The sequence below is a fragment of the Gekko japonicus genome, unplaced genomic scaffold (assembly GCF_001447785.1).
Source record: "Gekko japonicus isolate JY-2015 unplaced genomic scaffold, Gekko_japonicus_V1.1 scaffold662, whole genome shotgun sequence".
Classification (NCBI taxonomy): Eukaryota; Metazoa; Chordata; class Lepidosauria; order Squamata; family Gekkonidae; genus Gekko; species Gekko japonicus.
This window is the reverse complement of record NW_015164202.1, coordinates 232,414-252,799: the sequence shown is the minus strand read 5'-3', so window position 1 is coordinate 252,799 and position 20,386 is coordinate 232,414. Positions and strand designations below refer to the sequence as shown.

Below are 20,386 nucleotides of genomic sequence, written 5' to 3'. Positions count from 1 at the left end.
ACAGTGGATCTTCACATATACAAAGGAAACTTACTCTTAGTGCTCTCATGTAATACCAGCACCATGGGAAATGTATTTCTATGAGTTCATTCCATGGTGTTTGTGTAATGAGCCACAAGTACATCAACAGGACTAATCCTGTTGGTATTTTTCACAGATCTGGCATACCTCATGGAGGGTGCACATTTCATGGGAAATGTCTATATGATCAGCTCACCAATGTGGTTGTGAGCCTTTATGCATTCAAGGAGCATCATGGAATGAATCCACAGAAAAGCTCCTCACAAGATGTTTTTGTAATGCTTGAAGACTATCTTTGCAAGACAATCTTGTGTGAGAAACTGCAAGCAGGAAGCTATGAATGGTAGCAGCAAGTGGATCCTGATCAGAAGAGTATACTTTACACATTATGGAATACACATATATCCAGGAACTTCACCTTGTAGAATGCACAACAGTTACATAGTTGTTGTGGGTTCTTCTCAATTTCCCTACCCTACATGTAGTGACCAACTAGAAATGTGACTGTGGTGAACATTTAAAGACCCTTCAGTGTTCCTCACTGCACCATTTGCTGACCTGAAATAATTCGGGGCAGGGGTACTATTTTGTCTTTTGGGGAAACTTTTTGCTTAGGCAAATAATGGTGACAAAGGAGGAAGTTCTAGAACATATAGACAAATTGCAAGCTAACAAATCACCAGGATCAGGTGATATCCATCCTAGAGTTCTTAAAGAACTCAAGTGTGAAATCGCTTACATAAGTTAAGATATGCAACCTGTCCCTAAGATTAGCCTCTGTATCAGAGGACTGGAGAGTACTCCCATTTCTTTACAAAAAGGATCTGAAGGAGATCCAGGAAATTACCAGCCAGTTAGCTTAACATCTGTCCAGATAAACTGATGGAAAACATTATCAAAGATAAAGTTGTCAAGCATATAGAAGGACAAGACCTGCTAAATAAAAAAATAACATGGCTTCTGCAATGGTAAGTCCTGTCTCACTAAACTTTTAGAGTTATTTGAAAGTGTCAATAAATATGTAGACAGGAATGAGCCAGTAGAGATTGTTTATCTGGATGTCCAGAAGGCTTTTGACAAATTCCCTCACTGAAGTCTCCTGAGGAAAATTCAGAGTTATGGGATAAAAGCACAAGTCTACTTAGGGACTGGAAACTGGCTAAAAAAGTAGGAGAGTAGGAATAAATGGTCAGGTCTCACAATAGAGGGATATGAGCAGCAGGGTCCCTCAGGGATCCGTATTGGGAGCAGTACATTTGACTTGTTCATAAGTGACCCAGAGATAGGGGTGAGTAGTGAGGTGGCCAAGTTTACAGGTGAAACCAAATTATTTAGGATGGTTAAGACAAAAACAAATTGTGAAGAGCTCCAAAAGGATATCTTAACACTGGGGGAATGGGCATTAAAATGGCAAATGAGATTCAATGTGAACAAATGTAAAGTGATGCATATTGGGGCAAATAATCCCACTTTCACATATACACTGATAGGATCTGAGCTGGCAGCAACAGACCAAGAAAGGTACCTTGGAGTGGTAGTGGATAACGATGAAAATATAAACCCAGTGTGCAGCTGGGTTCCAATGAAGAATGGAGGGAAAGAAATGGAAAACAAAGGGAATTCACACGTGAACAGAACCAGCCGGAACGCGTGGGCAGTAGAGGCAAGGGTTGGGGATAGCAAGTGGAACTTAAGAGGGGTAAAAGCAGATAGGGGTCGTCTTGGGGGGAATGCTAGCTAGGAGGAGTCAGGTGACTGGTTCTTTCCTTTTGTAGTGGGTTCAAGAGATGGGCGGTAACTGTGCCAACCCCTTGACCCACCTACCTGTTAGTCCGTCCCAAAAACAATCCTATTGGTTGTATGTGGGAAGGGGAGGTTACCTAAGAGAGGTGGTGTTAAGTCCTGAGCTTAACAAATAGTCGGAGAGTGATTTCAGCCAAAGACTCAAGTTTATTCTCTTCACGATCAGTTCTCCAACACGGTGCAACATCTGATAGCCCGAACAGTTTGCCCATTGAAACTGCTCGGTATTTAAACATTCCCGGCTAATATAGCCACTCCTACTTTACAGATAACAACCTATCAGATTGATCGCATAAGGTCCAATCACAAACGTTCCCGCTTGCAGCTTGCTTGAATGTGATTGGTCATGTAGTCTTGGACTAGAATCCTCTGTCCAAGATGAAGCTTAACATTGCTTCCCAATGGGATGTTTCACGCACATCCTAATGTACTCATGGTAGCATCTGAATACATTACAATTCCCTTCCCCCTAAGCAATACAGTCAGGAACACTCATAGTCGCTTAGGTAGGCAGGTGCACGTCTCGTTCTCTGAGACCTACGAGGTGGAATAGGCTCAGGGCACCTTTCACTCAGTGGTACTCCGCTTGACTCTGGGACCTCAGAGTCAGGAACATTCCCGTCCGTTTCTGTGGGTTCAAGAGTAGGGGTCTGCCCTGCCTCAGGAACAGTACTGTGGTCCTCTGGCTCTGCAGTACTCGCCTCCGCTGGAGGTAGTGGGAATTCCTCGGGGTCTGGGGACTCAGCTGGCTGCACGGTGGAACGGTCAGTTGCCCACCGCTGCCTCAGCTGGTCTATGTGCCTATGCCACTTGCGTCCATCTGCAAGTCGTACCACATACATTCTTGTACCAATTACATCGGTAATAGTGGCTGGTAGCCACGAGTGACCACTGGCATAATTTCTTGCAAAAACATGCTCACCTTTCTCAAATACTTGGACCTTCAGACTTTCGCTTTGTTGTTTGTGCCCAAGATCATTTAGGTCCGGGTGCAATCTGTCAAGCAAGGTTGTCAATCTGCGACCCATTAACATTTCGGCCGGACTGCGGCCAGTCGCTGAACACGGGGTAGCATGTTGCCTCAGCAAGAACTATGCTAACTTAACCTCCCAATCACCATATATCAGCTTTGACAGAGCTTCCTTGGTGGTTCTAACCATTCTCTCTGCCTGGCCGTTAGAGGCCGGGTGGAACGGGGCCGAGGTTATTTGCCTAATGCCATTGTTGGACAAAAACCTCTCAAACTCCTCAGAGGTAAATTGGCTGCCGTTGTCGCTCACCAACACATCTGGTATGCCGTGGGTGGCAAACAAGCGCCGCAGCACGTTGATGATGGACCCGGAAGTAGTGGAGTGCATGCGCACCACCTCCAACCACTTTGTATGTGCATCAACGACAATAAGGAACATTTGTCCCTGCACTGGCACCGCAAAGTCGAGGTGGAGCCTCGACCAAGCTTTTTCCGCCGATTCCCATCTTTGCGGAGTGGCGGTTGGCGGATCAGGCCTGGCCTGCTGACACGGCACACAGGATCTGACCCACTCCTCTATGTCAGCGTCTAGCCCGGGCCACCACACATACCCGCGGGCTAGCACCTTCATGTGGACCATGCCTGGATGGCCCTCATGTAGTGATTCCAGCACTTTTTGCTTCAGTTTGTGAGGTACCACCACCCGGTTTCCCCACAACAAACATCCCTTGGACACTGATAGCTCGTTTTGGCGCATTTAGTAAACTTTTAAATTCCGGCTCCACAGATCCCAAAGGCCACCCCCTCCAAACCCAATTCAAGACTCTGGATAGTACAATGTCTTTAGCGGATGCAACCGCAATGTCCTTTGAGGTAATCGGGGCTTGTGGCAGTTCATTGATGGCTAACACTTCGTTAGCTGGAGCCGGGTCCAAGTCCTGGCCGGGCAGAGGGCAGCGACTCAGTGCGTCCGCATGTCCAATTGCCTTACCTGGCCGGTGTTCCAAATCATAGTTGTAGGCAGACAGGAACAAAGCTCACCTCAGCATGCGCGCTGACATGATGTTGGGAAGTTGCTGGTCCGGGGCAAATATTCCCAACAAGGGCTTGTGGTCAGTTACCAGCATTACAAGCAGGAACCTACGTCCATACAAAAAATCGTGAAATTTCTTCACGGCAGAGACGAGTGCCAGTCCTTCCTTGTCAATTTGCGTGTAACCCTTTTCAGCACTTGACAAGGATCGTGAATAGTACGCAACGGGGGCTTCCTCCCCGTTTGGCATTACATGACTGAGTACAGCCCCCACCCCAAAAGGAGACGTGTCTGCAGCCAATACCAACAACTTTTGGTCATCGTAATGCGTTAACACTGCATTTGATACCAGTAGTGCTTTGACCCCTTTGAACGCCCGTTCCTGTTCTGTGCCCCACCGCCATTTCACATCTTTGTGTAGAAGAGCGTGTAATGGGGCTGCAATCGATGCCTTGTGGGGGAGGAAGGCATGATAAAAATTAAGGAGTCCTAGGAATGCCTGGAGCTCCTTCTTGTTCTGGGGTCATGGGGCATTTTTAATTGCCTCTACCTTGTTATCCGTGGGGTGGACACCATATTAGTCAATTCTCAACCCCAGGAATTCCACACTGGGACCCCGACAATACATTTGGATTGCTTTACCTTGAGGCCAGCTTCCGAGAAGCGTTTCAGTACTTCCCTGACCCTACTCATAAGCTCTTCATCGGACCCCCCAGCTATGAGCACATCATCAAAGTAAGGGACCGTTCCAGGTACCCCCCTGAGTAGCCCCTCCATCAATCCCTGGAATATTCCTGGGGCAACATTCACACCGAATTGCAGTCGGTTTACTCTGAACGCCCCCCTGTGGGTGATGATCGTCTGTGCTTCAGCCGCCTCCCTGGTCACAGGCAGTTGTTGATAGGCTTGGGCAAGGTTGAATTTGGCGAACACCTTTCCCCCTCCCAGGGATGCCAGGACATGGCTGATAACTGGGACAGGGTATGAGTGCTGCTGTAATGCAAGGTTGATCGTACATTTGTAGTCCGCACATATACGCACGGAGCCATCTGATTGAACTGGCATAACTATGGGAGTTTCCCACTTGCTAAATGGAACTGGTTCCAACACTCCCTGGGCAATGAGCTTGTCCAGCTCGGCTTCGATCCTTGGCCTAAGCGGAATAGGCACCTTCCGGTATTTCAACCGGATTGGAGTCACAGAGGGATCGAGCTCAAACGACACTGGGGGGCCCTTGTACCTTCCAAGACCACCCCCGAACACATTAGGAAACTCATTATACAATACAGACCATTTATTTTCCGATACTGCATTCACCCCGGTAATCGCTGTACCTAGAGGTTCAAACCACTCTAACCCGAGTAGGTTCACTCGGTTTCCCTCAGCAATTAAACAAGACAGTTCAGCACACTTGCCCTTAAATTCAACCTTAAAGGTATCCCTCCTGGCCAGAGGAATGCGCTTCCCCTGAAAATCGGACACCTGTGTATCTGCAGCCTGCAAACGCCGCCGGCTCCTGGTCGGAAACAGCCGCTGCCAAGCGTGGGACGACAGGATGGTCACGGATGATCCGGAGTCGACCTCCATACTACAGGGAACTCCGTCGAGGCTGACGGTAACGTGGATCTTTCCCGTTCCTCCGACGTGTCGAACCGAAGACTTGGCTGACAGGCTCGAGGTCATCTGGCAGCTGTTCTCGCGGTGTGCTGCTCGTGAGCGTTGATTCCGGGGAGATGCTGTAGGCGTGGAGACCTTGGATGCTCTGCAAACATGAGCGATGTGGCCCTTCTTACCGCACTTTCGGCAGTTGACGTCCTTGGCCCAGCATTGCTCTCGAAGGGGCTTCCTGCCACAACCGGTGCAGGCCGGGTTGGTCGAAGTCTTCACTGCGGTCCGTTTGTTCGCTCCCCCTTTCACGATGCAGATGTCACTTTTCTCGCCCTCGCACTCACTGTCGCCCCCCTGGTGGTGGACGCGCAGCTCGGTAGCTGCCAAATGCTGACGCACCTCTCGGGTTGACTTGTCGGCTGCTTCTGCGGCGATGGCCTCTTTGTAGGCGTTGGCCCAGGTCAGCTCTTTTTTTGCGAACAGCCGCTGCTGCAGACGTTCATCCCTCATGCCGCACACTAGCCGGTCACGGAGGGCCTCCTCCACATTGGCGAAGTTGCAGGGCCTCGCGGCTTTGCGTAGGACTGCGACAAACTCCGCCACCGATTCATTGGATGCCTGACCCCTCTTGTAGAAGGCATGCCGGCACGCAATTTCCGACGGCTGCGGAGAAAAATGCGCCTGGAGCTTCTCGGTCAGGTCTTTGAACGAAACGGTCTTGATGTCCGCTGGCCCCACCAGGGACCGGGCAATGTCAAACACGCTCTTACCACAAGAGCTCAGGAGGGACGCCCGCTTCTTCGCCTCCGTTGTTATGTCATGCGCTTCGAGGTGGAAACTGAACCTGGATAGGTAGGCTTCCCAGTCCTCGGTCGCTGGTTCGAAAGGCTCGAACTTCGGGCTATTGGCCATCTGTGCAATCGCTGCCACCGGATCTGGTGGTGCCTGTTGCTGCTCGGCCACGGCGAGCTCGTTGTTGTCCATCGTGATGGGTCAAGCGGGGCTGCCTACCCGCACTAGAATCCCACCTTCGTCGCCAATTGTTAAGTCCTGAGCTTAACAAATAGTCGGAGAGTGATTTCAGCCAAAGACTCAAGTTTATTCTCTTCACGATCAGTTCTCCAACACGGTGCAACATCTGATAGCCCGAACAGTTTGCCCATTGAAACTGCTCGGTATTTAAACATTCCCGGCTAATATAGCCACTCCTACTTTACAGATAACAACCTATCAGATTGATCGCATAAGGTCCAATCACAAACGTTCCCGCTTGCAGCTTGCTTGAATGTGATTGGTCATGTAGTCTTGGACTAGAATCCTCTATCCAAGATGAAGCTTAGCATTGCTTCCCAATGGGATGTTTCACACACATCCTAATGTACTCATGGCAGCATCTGAATACATTACAGGTGGCCAATATTGTAACCTAAAACCTTACTTGAAGTATGGCATCTGGACAGGTGTGAAACCTAGGCGTCAGGCTGCTCCATTGTAGTGCTGATGAAGCAGGCCAGTTTCTTTGATAACCAAATGTCCATATGGCAGGAAATACCAGTTCAGGAACAAAGTAGACGTGACTACAAGAAGTTCTGTCATGGGGGCTGTTTCCTCCTAGAGTTGTTGTTTCATTGCTCACAATAATGGAGGTTTGTGCTTCTTCACCAGGCTGGGCAACTGTGTAGCTGAAACCTTATTTACATGTAAGGCATGTGCAGGCACCTTCTATGTGTGGCATCACAACAGGTGACTTTAAGTGTACAGCTTTCTGAGCCTATGTGTGTGTGCACAGTCCATTGTGTGTAGCAATATACAATCCATAAAGCAAATATCAAGCTTATTCTCTAACACTGAGACCCTGGAGAGATGTTGCCAGTCAGAATAGACAATACTGATTCTGACAGACTAATATAAAGGTACATTCATGACTAATATTTTACTGAATGCTTACAGGTTTCTCACTGTTCAAGTAGCTGCAGGAACTGTTAAAATGACTATTAAAAAGCTGCCTCAACACTGTATGAATTCTATTATATTAGCTCTGTGTAATGATTGTATGATTAGAATTGAAACAATATCCTCTTAATTAAGCTTTTAGCTAAAAGTCAAAGATGCTGCTCCAATGACAAATGCATTCCTATACGCCAATTAAAATAAATAAGAAAAAATAAATGTGTAAAACTACTATAAAATCATGTTGCAACAAACAAGAAAAGCAACAATTCTGAATTTAGGCTTCTGCTGTGCTTCTGCTTTACATCTTTTGTTTTTATCAATGCCTCTTTTAAAAGTGCCAGAAATGAGAGGTTGTGATTGTCATCTTATTTCAGCTGCTTCTCTTTAACTTCACAGCTTGCTGTTCATACTAATTTTCAGTGCTGAATGATAGCATCTATGTTTTTGTATTCAAATGTACTCCTTGGTAATCCTGGTTCATTTTGAGCTCTGTGATACCCCAAGCCATGTAGTTCAATATTACTAGCTGTCAGACCACTGCAATAGCCTAATAGCTTCTACTTAGTGGCATGGTTGGTGGCAGTGCATCATGTTGGCACACAGTCTTAATATGGCTCTGTTTGAGAAAAGATATTGCAGAAGTGATATATTCATTATCTTGGAAAGGAGCTTGGTGGCCCTGCTGAAGGGCACTGGCATCACACTGTCAAAGAAATAGTGTTTTAAGCAAATGAAGAATTGAAAGCACTCATTGATGACCCCCCCCCAAGTGATATCTTGAAAAAAAAACAGCCAAGGAAAAGATAGATGACATTTTCTATCTGTATCCAAGACATTTAAACCAAACAGCTGAGCAGGGGGTTAAATGGCTCTGAACCATTTAAACCCCTGCTTTCTGCTCCTGGCAAAAAGCAGTGGGGAGCAGAAAGCAGGAATTTAAACTTTAAATGGCTCATGAACCAATATGAACCAGGTTGGTTCACAAACCAGCCTCCCCATTTGTATAGGTTCATGGTTCAGTTTGTGGTTCAGCCACAAACCATGAACTGAAGTGCAAAAATGTGGTCATGCCCATCCCTACTAGTAACTGGATCAGCCTAACATTGCAATCCTAAACAAAGAAACAGTTTCCTGGGAGTAAACCCCATTGAATAGTAAGATTCTGAGTAGAGCTGCTAAGGATGGCACTGTAAAATTCCTATAGGAGCAAGAAATTATTGACAGTTGTTTTGTTGTTGCTGTTGTTCTTTTAAGATTTACATCAGAGATTGGCCTGAAGTCAGATTATCAGTTTCCTGATATCACCCTTGAAAACCATTAGTTCAAAGGGAAAACAGGGAGGCTGGAAGGACTTAGTCCAACTTGTGAGATAGGTTAGCTGTGACTGTGACTGGCCCTAGGTTGTCCAACAAGCTTCAATGGCAGGGATTTGGAACTGAGTCTCCAAGATCTTAGTCTGGCATTCTAACAAGTGTGCTTCACTGGTTTTACACGGCAGTAGTGTTCATCTATATATCTAATAGCAAAGGTGCCCCCCGCATGCTGATATTTAAATCCGCATATTGGGGGCACTTGGGTGGCAGGGAGATTTTTCTGCACATTTGGGCCAATCCCCAGATGTGCAGAAAAATCTAAAAACTGTAAAAAAATTATAGGGGGATACTTAGATCCCCCCCAAAAGTAAAGGAGCGTTCCCTGTGCATGCACAGGGAATGCTCTAAGAAGGCTTTGCCACCTCAGGGAACAGAGGGCGGGAGAAGGCTTGGTGGGCCAGCCTCCCTGCCCCCACCACTGCCGCTGGGGAGAGGTGTGTGAGAAAGCTTGGCGGGCTGGCCTTGCTGCTGCCGCCACTGCTGGGGAGGGGGGAGGGAGAAAGGGAGGAGGGGGAGGGACTGGAGGGGGAGGGTGTAATGTATGCAGTCCTGACCACGTGGCAGACTAGGGCTCCACGCGGTCAGGCGAAACCATTGAGCTTCGACCATGGGAACAATGGACTATGTGGATCCTAGCCCACACCAATCGAAGGGCTAGGCTCCCAGCCGAGAGCCTGTGGAACTCACAGCCACTGTAAATAGCCTATTGCAGTGCGGGGTTGTTTTTTGGGTGGTGGTTTCCCTGGGAATACAAGCCGGCCTGTGAGCTGGTTAAAGTTTTCTTGTTCCTCACTAATAAAAGTATGAGAGCTGTAATCACTCATCAGTCTCAGTACTTTTCACTGGTGACGAAGGTGGGATTCATCCTCCCTTGAACAGAGACCACAAACCGAGCATCGCATCGAGTCTCCATGCTGAGATCACCGCACGCCACTTCGCCTCGTGCCGCATCTCCGGTTCACCTTATGCCGCATCTCCAATTGCTGCTCATTGCACTGCTCCCAGCATCGAGCATCGCACCGCTGACCCCGAGACCAGCACCGCACCGCTCCTCACCACTGACCGCTGCCACCATTCCCGAGCATCTTCCCCACGTGGAATCGTAAGATGGTTGCCACCTCCAAGAGCCTCCTTGCTTTCGACATCTCCCAATCATCGCAATGGGAAACCTGGCTGGAGACCCTCGAGCCACTTCACCATCCACGATGTCACCAATCTGGGTAAGAAGAAGGCATACCTCCTCCAGCACTGTGGTATGGAGGCCTTACTTTTACTGAAGGATCTGGCTGACCAAAGATGAGTCATACACCACTTTGGTCAAGGTGCTTTCGGACCACCTGGCTCCCAAGCCAAAACAATTTGTGGAGCAGGTGGATTTTTTTACGAAAGTCCAGGGCCTTAACGAGTCCGCCTCTGATTTTCTAGTGACTCTGCGATGGGCCACCACAAGGTGCATCCTGGATCTGGCTGATGCACTACTCAATCAGTTCCTCTTGGGACTACAGGAGCACAAGCTCCGGAGGAAGCTGGTCAGCCAAGATGACCTGGATCTTGACAAAGAGATCTGGGAGGCCACCGCTTACGAGAAGGACCACCATGACCGCCGCACCAAGGTGGTCCACCGCACACAAGCGACCGTTGGTTCTGACGTCTCAGATGAGGACGAGGTCCTACAGGTCTGCCACTGGTCATCCCAGCACCATCATCGCTCATCAGGTTCCACCTCGGACAAAGTGCCGTCGCCTCCCTCTTCTACTTGTGCCAGCTGCGGGGAAGAACACGAGCGCCAGTCGTGCTGTTTCTGGAGTGCCGTCTGCCAGACATGCAACAAATCGGGGCACATCTCCCGGGTCTGTCACTCCAAGGGACAGTGCCAGAAGATGTCGGCCCACCAGACCACGATGGACCTGCCCACCGACCTCCACACCCTCTCGACCCACCACCAGCAACACCTGGTATGTAACTTGCCCCCCAATAGCCCCAACAAAGTGCACGTGACTGTTCTTATAGAGGGGTCCCCCTGCAGCATGGAAATTGACACGGGGTCATCTTTGTCCATTTTCTCCATGGAGACACTCCGCAAGCTGTGTCCCCAGGGGAGACTCCCCCTGCAAAGGCCACGGGGTTTCACCTTGCAGGACTTTAATAAGAACCCTGTGGCAGTATTGGGCTGGGGCAAGTTCTGGGTTCAGTTCAAAGACTTTAATGGCCTACTGGACCTGCTGGTGGTGGATGGGTGGCTCTCAAGCCTCCTGGGACTCTCTTGGTTTGGGCCTCTGGGGTTGTCGCTCATGGGGATTAACCACGTCCAGTCACAAGGGTTTGAGTCCGTGTGCGCAGAGTTCCCCTGAGTGTTTGATGACACACTAGGATGGTATTTCAGGGGGCCCATCTCACTAGACCTAGACCCCGCGGGCTGCCCAATCTGGATTAAGTCCAGGCTACCCCGATTGCAATGAAGCAGAAGATAGAGGCCGAGCTCAACTGCCTGGTGGAACAAGGGGTGCTGGAACCAGTAGCGTCCACCCGGTGGGAGACCCCTATAGTCACCCTGGTAAAGCCAAACGGTGACATATGCATTTGTGCGGATTACAAATGCACGTTAAACAAGGCCCTGCAGGCCCGTGCGTATCCAGTACCAGTGGGTAGCCATGTATTGCTTGCTCTGTCGGGGGCCCGGGTCTTCGGCAAATTGGACTTAGCTCAGGCGTATCAGTCGTTACCAGTTGATGCCACCACAGCCGAGGCCCAAATGATTACCACTCATAAGGGCAACTTTAAGGTACACCGACTCCAGTTCGGGGTGTTGGTCATTCCGGGGATCTTTCAGTCTTTCATGGATTCCCTTCTCAAAGGTATCCCCAGGGTACAGCCATTTTTAGACGACGTGCTCATAGTGGCTCCGGACTCGTCATTCACAGACCAACTTTGGGCAGTGCTCCAGAGGTTCTATGCGGCTGGGCTCAAGGTCAAGAAGGAAAAATGTCTCTTTGGGGTCCCTTGAGTGGAGTTTCTGGGCTTCACAGTCGATACCAGTGGCATCCACCCCACCAAGGACAAGGTGAAGGCCATCATGCAAGCCCCCCTCCCGGGTCCAAGTTGGAGCTGCAGGCCTTCTTGGGGCTCCTGAACTTTTATCATTCCTTCCTGCCCCTCAAGGCCGCAGTTGTGGAAGCACTCCATTGCCTCCTGGACAAGTCTGCGCCCTGGGTCTGGGATCCGCCGCAAGCTGCTGCGTTTCAGGCAGTAAATGGCCTTCTTGTTTCTAATTCCGTCATTACTCACTTTAATGAAGCGCTCCCGGTGGGCCTCGCTTGTGATGCGTCGCCTTATGGGGCCAGGGAGGTCCTGTGCCATCGGCTGCTGGACGGCCGCAAGGTCCCAGTTGCAAATTATTCTCAGACACTGTCTGCGGTGGAGCGCAACTACATGCAGATTGATAAAGAAGCGCTGGCGATTGTGGCAGGGGTGAAAAAGTTTCACCATTATTTGTATGGCTGGTGGTTCTTATAGACCACAAGCCGCTGCTCAGCCTCCTGGCCTCTGACCGCCAGACCCCTCACATGATCCCCCCCGGGTGCTTCGGTGGTCGATTTACCTGGCGGGGTACTCCTACACCCTCACACATCGCTTGGGGAAAGTGATGGGCCACGCGGACACTATGAGCCACCTCCCGCTGCCTACATACAAACCTGCTCAAACTCCAGCTCATATGATCGCTCTCCTGGAGTCCCTTCCAGACCAGCCGGTCCACGTCAAAGAGATGTTTCACTGCACGGCCAAGGACAAGGTACTCTGCCACATTCTGGACTGGGTGGTGAGGGGGTGGCCCTCGGCCAAAGGGGAGCCGGAATTCATGGCGTTCGCATCCCAGAGGGATGAACTGTCAGTCCACAAAGGCTGTGTGATGTGGGAAAGCCGGGTGGTCATCGCTATGCCACTATGGGAATGGGTCCTCACCACCATTCACGAGTCACTACCCTGGGGTGGTGTGCATGAAAGCCCTGGCCAGAAGTTATGTCTGGTGGCTGAGGGTGGACCGGGATGTAGAGGATGTAGTAAAGCGGTGCCTGCTTAGCCAAGCTTCCTGACCAGAGCCACCCCGGGCCCCAGAATGTGCCTGGGAATCTGGCCCTCGTCAAGGCCCCACTGTCACTGCCCCTGGTCAAGGTTGGACTTGGACTTTGCGGGACCTTTCCAGGGGCAACTCTTCTTCATCCTGGTGGATGTCTACAGCAAGTGGCTGGAGGTAGTCCCCGTGAACTTCACCTCCTCCAAATTGGTGATCCGGGCTATGTGGAGGATCTTCAGTGCGCAGGGCATCCCCGGCACATTATTCACAGACAACAGGATGGCGTTCATGTCCAGCGAGTTCCAGGACTTCACCCGGTACTATGGGATCCACCATATCAGGTCTGCCCCCTTCCATCCTGTGACCAATGGCCAAGCGGAGTGCATGGTCAGGATGACCAAAGATGCACTCAGCCGCTTGTACTCAAAGGGCTGGGACTATAAGCTGGTGGCCTTTCTTTTTGGCCAGTGAACTACGCCCCACACCACAATGGGGCACAGCTCGGCAGAACTCCACCTAAGGTGCTGCCTAATGACCCGACTGGACTGCCTCCACCCAGACCACGTTCTGGAAGAGGCACCGGCCACTGAATCTCATGAAGCGGCCAGGGGATTCTTTCCAGAGGATCCTGTGTATGCCAGAAATTATGCATGGCGTCCAGCCTGGATTCCGGCTCAAGTGGTAAGAATCAAGGGGCCCAGATCATACAAGGTCTCCAGTGAGGATGGGCAAATCCTACATTGCCATATTGACTAGCTGCGCCGGCGGATGCTGCCCATGGACCCTGAAGAATACAAGACCCCAGATGCCCTGGAAGCCGCAGCACCACCACAGCCGTCAACCATTCCAGCACTGCCAACAGAACCACCTGTTCACCTTCCCTCTGTCACCCACGAGGACAACCACCCTGCTACGAGTTGGGTGCCATCATCGGACCCTGCTACGCCGCCCCCAGCCGGCACTCCACCTAGTGCGGCGGTGGCGGCTCCAGCCACGGGCCCCGAACTTTGCTGCTCCGACCGCATCAGGAAAGCACCAGCATACCTCAAGGACTTTATTTGTGGGTGTGTTGCGAACCAAGGGGGGAGGGGTGTAATGTATCCAGTCCCGACCGCATGGCAGACTAGGGTTCCACGTGGTCAGGTGAAACCACTGAGCTTTGAGCATGAGAACAATGGACTATGCGGATCCTAGTCCACACCAATCGGAGAGCTAGGCTCTCATCCGAGAACCTGTGGAACTCTCGGCCACTGTAAATAGCCTATTACGGTGTGGGGGGGTGTTTTGAGTGGTGGTTTCCCTGGGAATATAAGCCGGCCTGTGAGCCGGTTAAAGTTGTCTTGTTCCTCACTAATAAAAGTATGAGCGCTGTAATCACTCGTCAGTCTCAGTAGTTTTCAGAGGGAGAAGTCTGAGCTCACCTGCTGCCGCGTCTGCAGGCCGGGAGCTGTGGGGAATACTCCCCCCCCCACATGAGTATGTGAGAGCCACGAGGACAACCGCCAATGGCTACAGCCAGGGCTCTTTTTGTAGAAAAAGCCCAGCAGGAACTCATTAGCATAGGCCACACTCCTGACAGCACAGCTCATTAGCATATTAGACATTCAAATGATATTATGGTTGCTTTTTTAGGAGTGGGGTAGAAGCTGCATAACTTATATGCTGGCACTTACAGAAGAAAGAGCCAAAGGCATGGCAGAAGATGAAGTCATAAAATTTTTAGATCAACAGCCTGGGAGAGAAAATATTGCCTAATACTTTTCCTCACTAGTCTATAGGGAAGAGAGAAGCTGCATCTGAACAATATTTCTTGTTCTGCATGAACCTGACAACATCATGAGGAACAGAACTAGCTATGGTAAAATATGAAGCAAGAGGAAACACAACTATTTCTTAGCTTTGATTATATTCTTAATGCCGGTTTCAAGCAAAAACAAAACTATATAAGGTCTGATGGAAGAAAGAGGTCAAAATATCACTCTCATACAATGTATCAGTTGGAAGTTGCAATCTAGCAAGTCATTAGTATCACAGTGGCCACATAAATAATTCACTAGAAGACTGTCAGAGATTCCATATCTGTTTGTACCTAAAGATGGCCTCACAAGTAGAAGGTGCACAGAGCTCCAGCGATCCCCTCGGCAAAGGAATGAGCCAGTCCCACCCACAGTCCCACCCACAGACCCACAGAAAATGGGATCACAAGCTCATGCTTACTGCTTTGGAGACTACATTTCACAGCATACAATATCCTAAGAGCTCTCACGGAAGCTCGAGATCATCTAACTTGCTGGGAGTCCCACTCAGCCTTTCTAGTACGTTGGAAGCTCCTGTATTTTGAGGCCATTTTCCCTTCCAGTTTTCATTCTCCTCCCCTCACTTCCCCCAGTCTCAACACCTCCCCCCCTGCTCTGTGTGAAAGGAGCCCCATGTGTCTGGCAAGCTGTCCACCGATGTACGAAGACGTAGAGAGGAAGGTGGACGGAGACTCGACACGGTAGTGGTGCGCACGCGTGCCCCCATAGGCTGATGTGCAGGTGCCTGCGCCAGTTCACTGGGCAGCCGCATGGGGTGTTGAGTGAGGCAGTCCTTACTGGAGAAAGGGGGGAGAGAATAAAGGCGAGGGATGTGCATGTACCCCCATCTGAGTAGTAGCTCCAGACCCTGGGGGAATTGTGCTTCGGCAAATCAGGCAAGAGCGGCAGGGAGGGGAGGGGTGGGTTCGGAAGCCAGCCCAAACACCATTCCGGTGCATTCCAGTCCAAAAATAGCCCTGGAATTAACTGATGACCATATCAATGGCCTCCAGTTCATACACAATGTTTGTCAACACAAGTGCTTATCCAGGGAAAACTATGATTTGTTGCTTGAATTACAAATGCACTGTATTCGTAACCCTTGGAATATAAATATTCTGGTAATCAAAAAAGGTTAGTTAGACATTAACTTGAAATCATAAGCTTAATCAAATAAAGACTGCCACCATATGTTGTTAGCCCAACAACTAAAGTTAAGCATGCATTTATTTCTATGACCAAAATGGTCAACAGCTTGTAGAACACAGACACAGGCCTGATCTGCATTTGCTATGTAAAGCTGTTCTGTGCTGCTGTGACACCGGCTTCCCATTTGGCTCAGTATAAAGCTCTCCTCTATCTGCATCTGTTTAGGGAGAGCACATGAGAGAGGGGGGAGGAGTGGCCTCCCAGGATCTCCAGCAGGGTGCTGCACTGTGGGGAGGAAACAGCACCTGTTACCCCTCACACACATAAAGTAAAAGGGGGTGACCTGGCAGAGGGGGAGCAGGAAAGACAGAATGAGCTGGGTAAAAGACACAAAACACCTAGCAGTTCTGGAGACTGCCCCAGGAAATAACAAATGGTTCAGGGGTGGGTGTGCTTCCAACTCCCCCTCCAAAATGATTGCATAAAAATGTTCACTGGCTGCTGTTAAACACAGACCACTGGATCTTCAGCTAACTTGTTTCCTTTGTGACAATTTGCATATCTCCTTAGAAAAGATTGGGGGGGGGGAGAATTCAGCTCCAGTTGTCTGCTTTTTTCTCACAGTGGTTTGACAGTGGGGAGGAGCAGTTGTACCACCTTAAAACCACATTCAGATAAGGCGGTGAGATGCCATAGTGACATTGGAGTCACTACTAAATGGCAGTAAAATGATGCAGACAGCTGATGCTGAGATGAAACAACAGGAGAGTGGATGCGGCATCAAATGTAGCCAGAAATGTGTGAGATGATGTGAGATCATTTGCACAACAGTGGGAAATACCAATGCAGATTGGATCTTAGAGTAACTGATCAAAGGGAAAAAAGGAAATGAAAACTGGACATTAATTAGATTCAGGTGGGTTTTCTTGTTGGTCTGAAGCAACAGAACAAAGCTTTAGTCCAGTGGCACCTTTAAGACCAACGAACTTTAATTCTGGGTATAAACTTATACCCAAAATTAAACTTTGTTAGTCTTAAAGGTGCCACTGGACTCAAACTTTGGACATCAATTAGTAGGACATCAAACATGCAATCTGTAAATTAGCTTCTATCTGACTTGGACATCCAAACTGTTTGTTAATTTTAAAGTAATAACCAAGGGAAGAGTATTTCATTAAACAACCCCTGGGGATATTTATAAGGCCTGTCTTCACATAAATCTGTAGCAAGTGTGCAACCAAACCCATAAATCAATAATATATGTCTATAATTATATATTGACAAATCAGGTCTGGAAAAAAATGTGTGTAAAGATACACAATGTGTCCTGATTTAGACAGGAAACAGATACAAAATAATTGGTATTCCTGTTGTTTTAACACTTTACTGTGCTTTGTTAGGAGACAAGACTTTGAGAGTGCCAGTTGTGCCTGCCTGAAAATACTTGACTATCACTCATGTAAAGTCTGCCTATAAACATCTGTCTCTCTCCTGGAAACCCAAGTAGAATAATTAAGTAGCACTATATAAATTACAGTTTAAATGGATTATTTCGGAGTGAAAATAGATGAAGTTGCCATTTCAAAAAGAATGGCCTATAGATATAAAAATTCACCCAGCTTGCATTATTTGACTGTATTTCGAGGCACGTCTCTGCCCGTAATGCAAGCTGCCAGTATTACAAGAGTATATGCCAAATTTTGTACTTGCATGGTCTTAATTTCCCAAAGTACTTTTTAAAAAGCAGTGTTTTCTTGATGGACACATGTGTGAAATTTTTACAATAGTAAATACAATTTGGAATTAAACCATGTGGGGCAAAAATTTGTTTCATGAACCTACCAAAATATTGCTGAATATGTATATAAAATGTTGGCATAGTAATATTATATGGCCTTCTCCTATTCCTAGCCCATCAGGATACAGTCCAGCACAATCAGCCAGAATAGAAAAATAGAGTACCAAGTATCAGTCAGCACAGAAGGTATCCAAAGGTATCCAAAGGAGCTGGAATCCTGCCTGGAGGTCAGGAGCCTGGTCACAGAATATTGGACAGCAGAGGAGTTGTCCAGGAAGTCCTCTCCTGTTACCTGAACCACCCATAGTTGAGGGTATGGAGGAAGGCAGGGGACTCCTGGTTTCCTGACTCTGCTAGTTTCCTGTATGGACCTTCCATCTGGGAATCTAGATTCCCAATATTCCTCAGCTGTGGTAAGGTCTGCCAGGGGATATTCCTTGGAGGAAAAGATCTTATCACTTTCTGGGTTTGGACCTGGACTAATGGTGATATATTGTTGCCAATCCCCAACTCCTTTGATACAACTCCCAAGCTGAATATGGGGACACATTTGAGCAAAATAAAGTAATCCAATTAAACATTTGCAGATGCCACTCACAATTGATGACCATTTACAACTGAGATGAGGGACTTTGAACATAACTAGTAGAGATTATTACATTTTCACAAATACACCATCAGAAAATCAAACTTGGGTTGGTCACAATTCCAATTTTCTCTTGAATTGAATTCTCCTACAATCGCACTGATGATTTATTTGTAATTGAATATGAGCAAGTGACAGCTGGCCAGGTAACCTCTGTTAGTACATGCTCACATCTTGCTTGAATTATGTATTAACCTAAGGTTATCATGGACAATTATGCATCATTTAAAACCAGCTAAGTATATGTACTGCTTTTGCACAAGTGCACTTAGCAACTTCCATTAGGTTATAGAACTGCTCTCAGTTATAGAACTAGTTACACCCAATGTACATCACATCCTCCCATGTCCCTCCCTTATCAAAATGTGGTACCCCAACAGGCCACTAGGGTCACTTGGGGTGGACTACCCCTGATTTTATGTCCCAAATATTTCCCCTCCCTCTCAGTTTTTTTTAACATATTACTTCATTCTCTGATAGTAAAACAATTCAGGAGAAGGAGGAGGAGGAGGTGCACAGAAGTGTTCATTCTCTCACATGTGAACCCGTCAAATACACAAATAGGAAATGTATTGCCATTATGTGACAGCTGACCTGGCAACCTCATAGAGTTTTCAAGGCAAGATATACTCAGAGGTGGTTTGCCATTCCCTGCCTCTGCATAGCAACTCTGATATTCCTTAGTGCTCTCCTATCCAAATACTGACCAGGGCCAACCCTGCTTGGCTTCTGAGATCTGACAAGACTGGGCTAGCCTAGGCTATCCAGGTCAGTGTGTAAGTGTGTGTGTAGAGTGTTAAATAGTGGGTTCCATGGATGAACAGACCCCAAGTACAGTGATCAGCTCTACTTTATTACTGATTTCAGCAAGGAGAAGGAAGACAAAATCCCAGGCAGAAGCCTAGTTTTTAAGCATGCAAAAAACCACACCCCAAACACTCTCACTCCCATCACATTGTTTCTCTATTGGTCCATTCTAGGATCTTAGGCAACTATTGTTTTGTGGACGCAAGCTCAACCCAACCCCAGGGCTAGTTTAGGGTTGACTCATCCTTGGTACACAACACATGGATAGCCCAGGCTAGCTCCATCTCATCTGAACCTGGAATCTAAGCAGGGTTTGTCCTGGTTAGTGTTTGGGAGGGAGACCACTGAGGAATGCTAGGGTCCCTATGCAGAGGCAGGCAATGGCAAATCAGCCTTGAACATCTCTTCCCTTGAAAACTCTATGGGGTCAACAAACATTGGCTGCAACTTGATGGAACTGTATACACATATGGGTTTAACAGCACTCTTGGGCCTCGTTCACACACGGAAGTAGCTGCGGGAGAGTTAAGTGTGCACATAAAATTGATATATAAGCCAAACAAACAGGTTTATTATATATTCAAGAACCGGGGGGAAGGGAGTGTCAATACTCACAATGAAGGCCTGCAGAGAAGATGACAAGGCAGCCGATGCACTCCCTTTTGAGAGTACATGGCAGCAAGCCCAGATACACAGCTCTACAATGTGAAAGATGGTTAGTTATTACCTTTTTTTCACAGAATGATTTTGAAATCATGTCATCATGGTCAAAGCCTGTGTTGAAACTGAACTAATATGGTCTAAACAAGGTCAGCAGGCAAGGTATGGGATGACATGCAATCATGACTCCTTTGTAATGCAAGGGATATCATTTTTGAGAAATCTCAAGTCAATTAGGATGATGGAGAACAATGCCATTAATTCCTGTTCAATAGCTGTTATCTGGTATAAGAGTGGGAAAGAAGGGGCCCGATTTTCACCAGTTCCTCTCTCTCACTTCAGACCTTCATTTTTCTTCATTCCCAGGGGGTCTAAGAGACCCTCAAGGGCACGATTTCAGGGGATGTGCAGGCTGGAGCAGGAGGAAGGGTCAGAAAGATTCCTTCTATGAGCACTGTTGTGCTCTCAGTGCATAGGACTGAAGCCACTGAAAACATTATTTTTTTTTTAAGAAAAGCCAAATAGTTTCTCATAAGTGTGTTAAAAACATTCCAAAACAAATTACAGGCTTGCTTTTCTTTTCGTTTTTTCCCCCTGCCAGTTTAACCGTACTCTTTGTAAACAATTTGAAGGGATCTTATTTGAATCAGCTTGTACTCAGCTGGAATTTGCTTTTAACAATAACTTGTGTTTTAAT

The 20,386-nt window shown here is 48.1% G+C and overlaps 1 pseudogene; it reads right to left on the bottom strand.

Annotated features, from left to right (window-relative positions):
• Nucleotides 1–1,018: 1,018 nt before the first annotated feature.
• On the bottom strand, nucleotides 1,019–3,551 carry LOC107108007 (annotated as a pseudogene).
• Nucleotides 3,552–20,386: the final 16,835 nt, after the last annotated feature.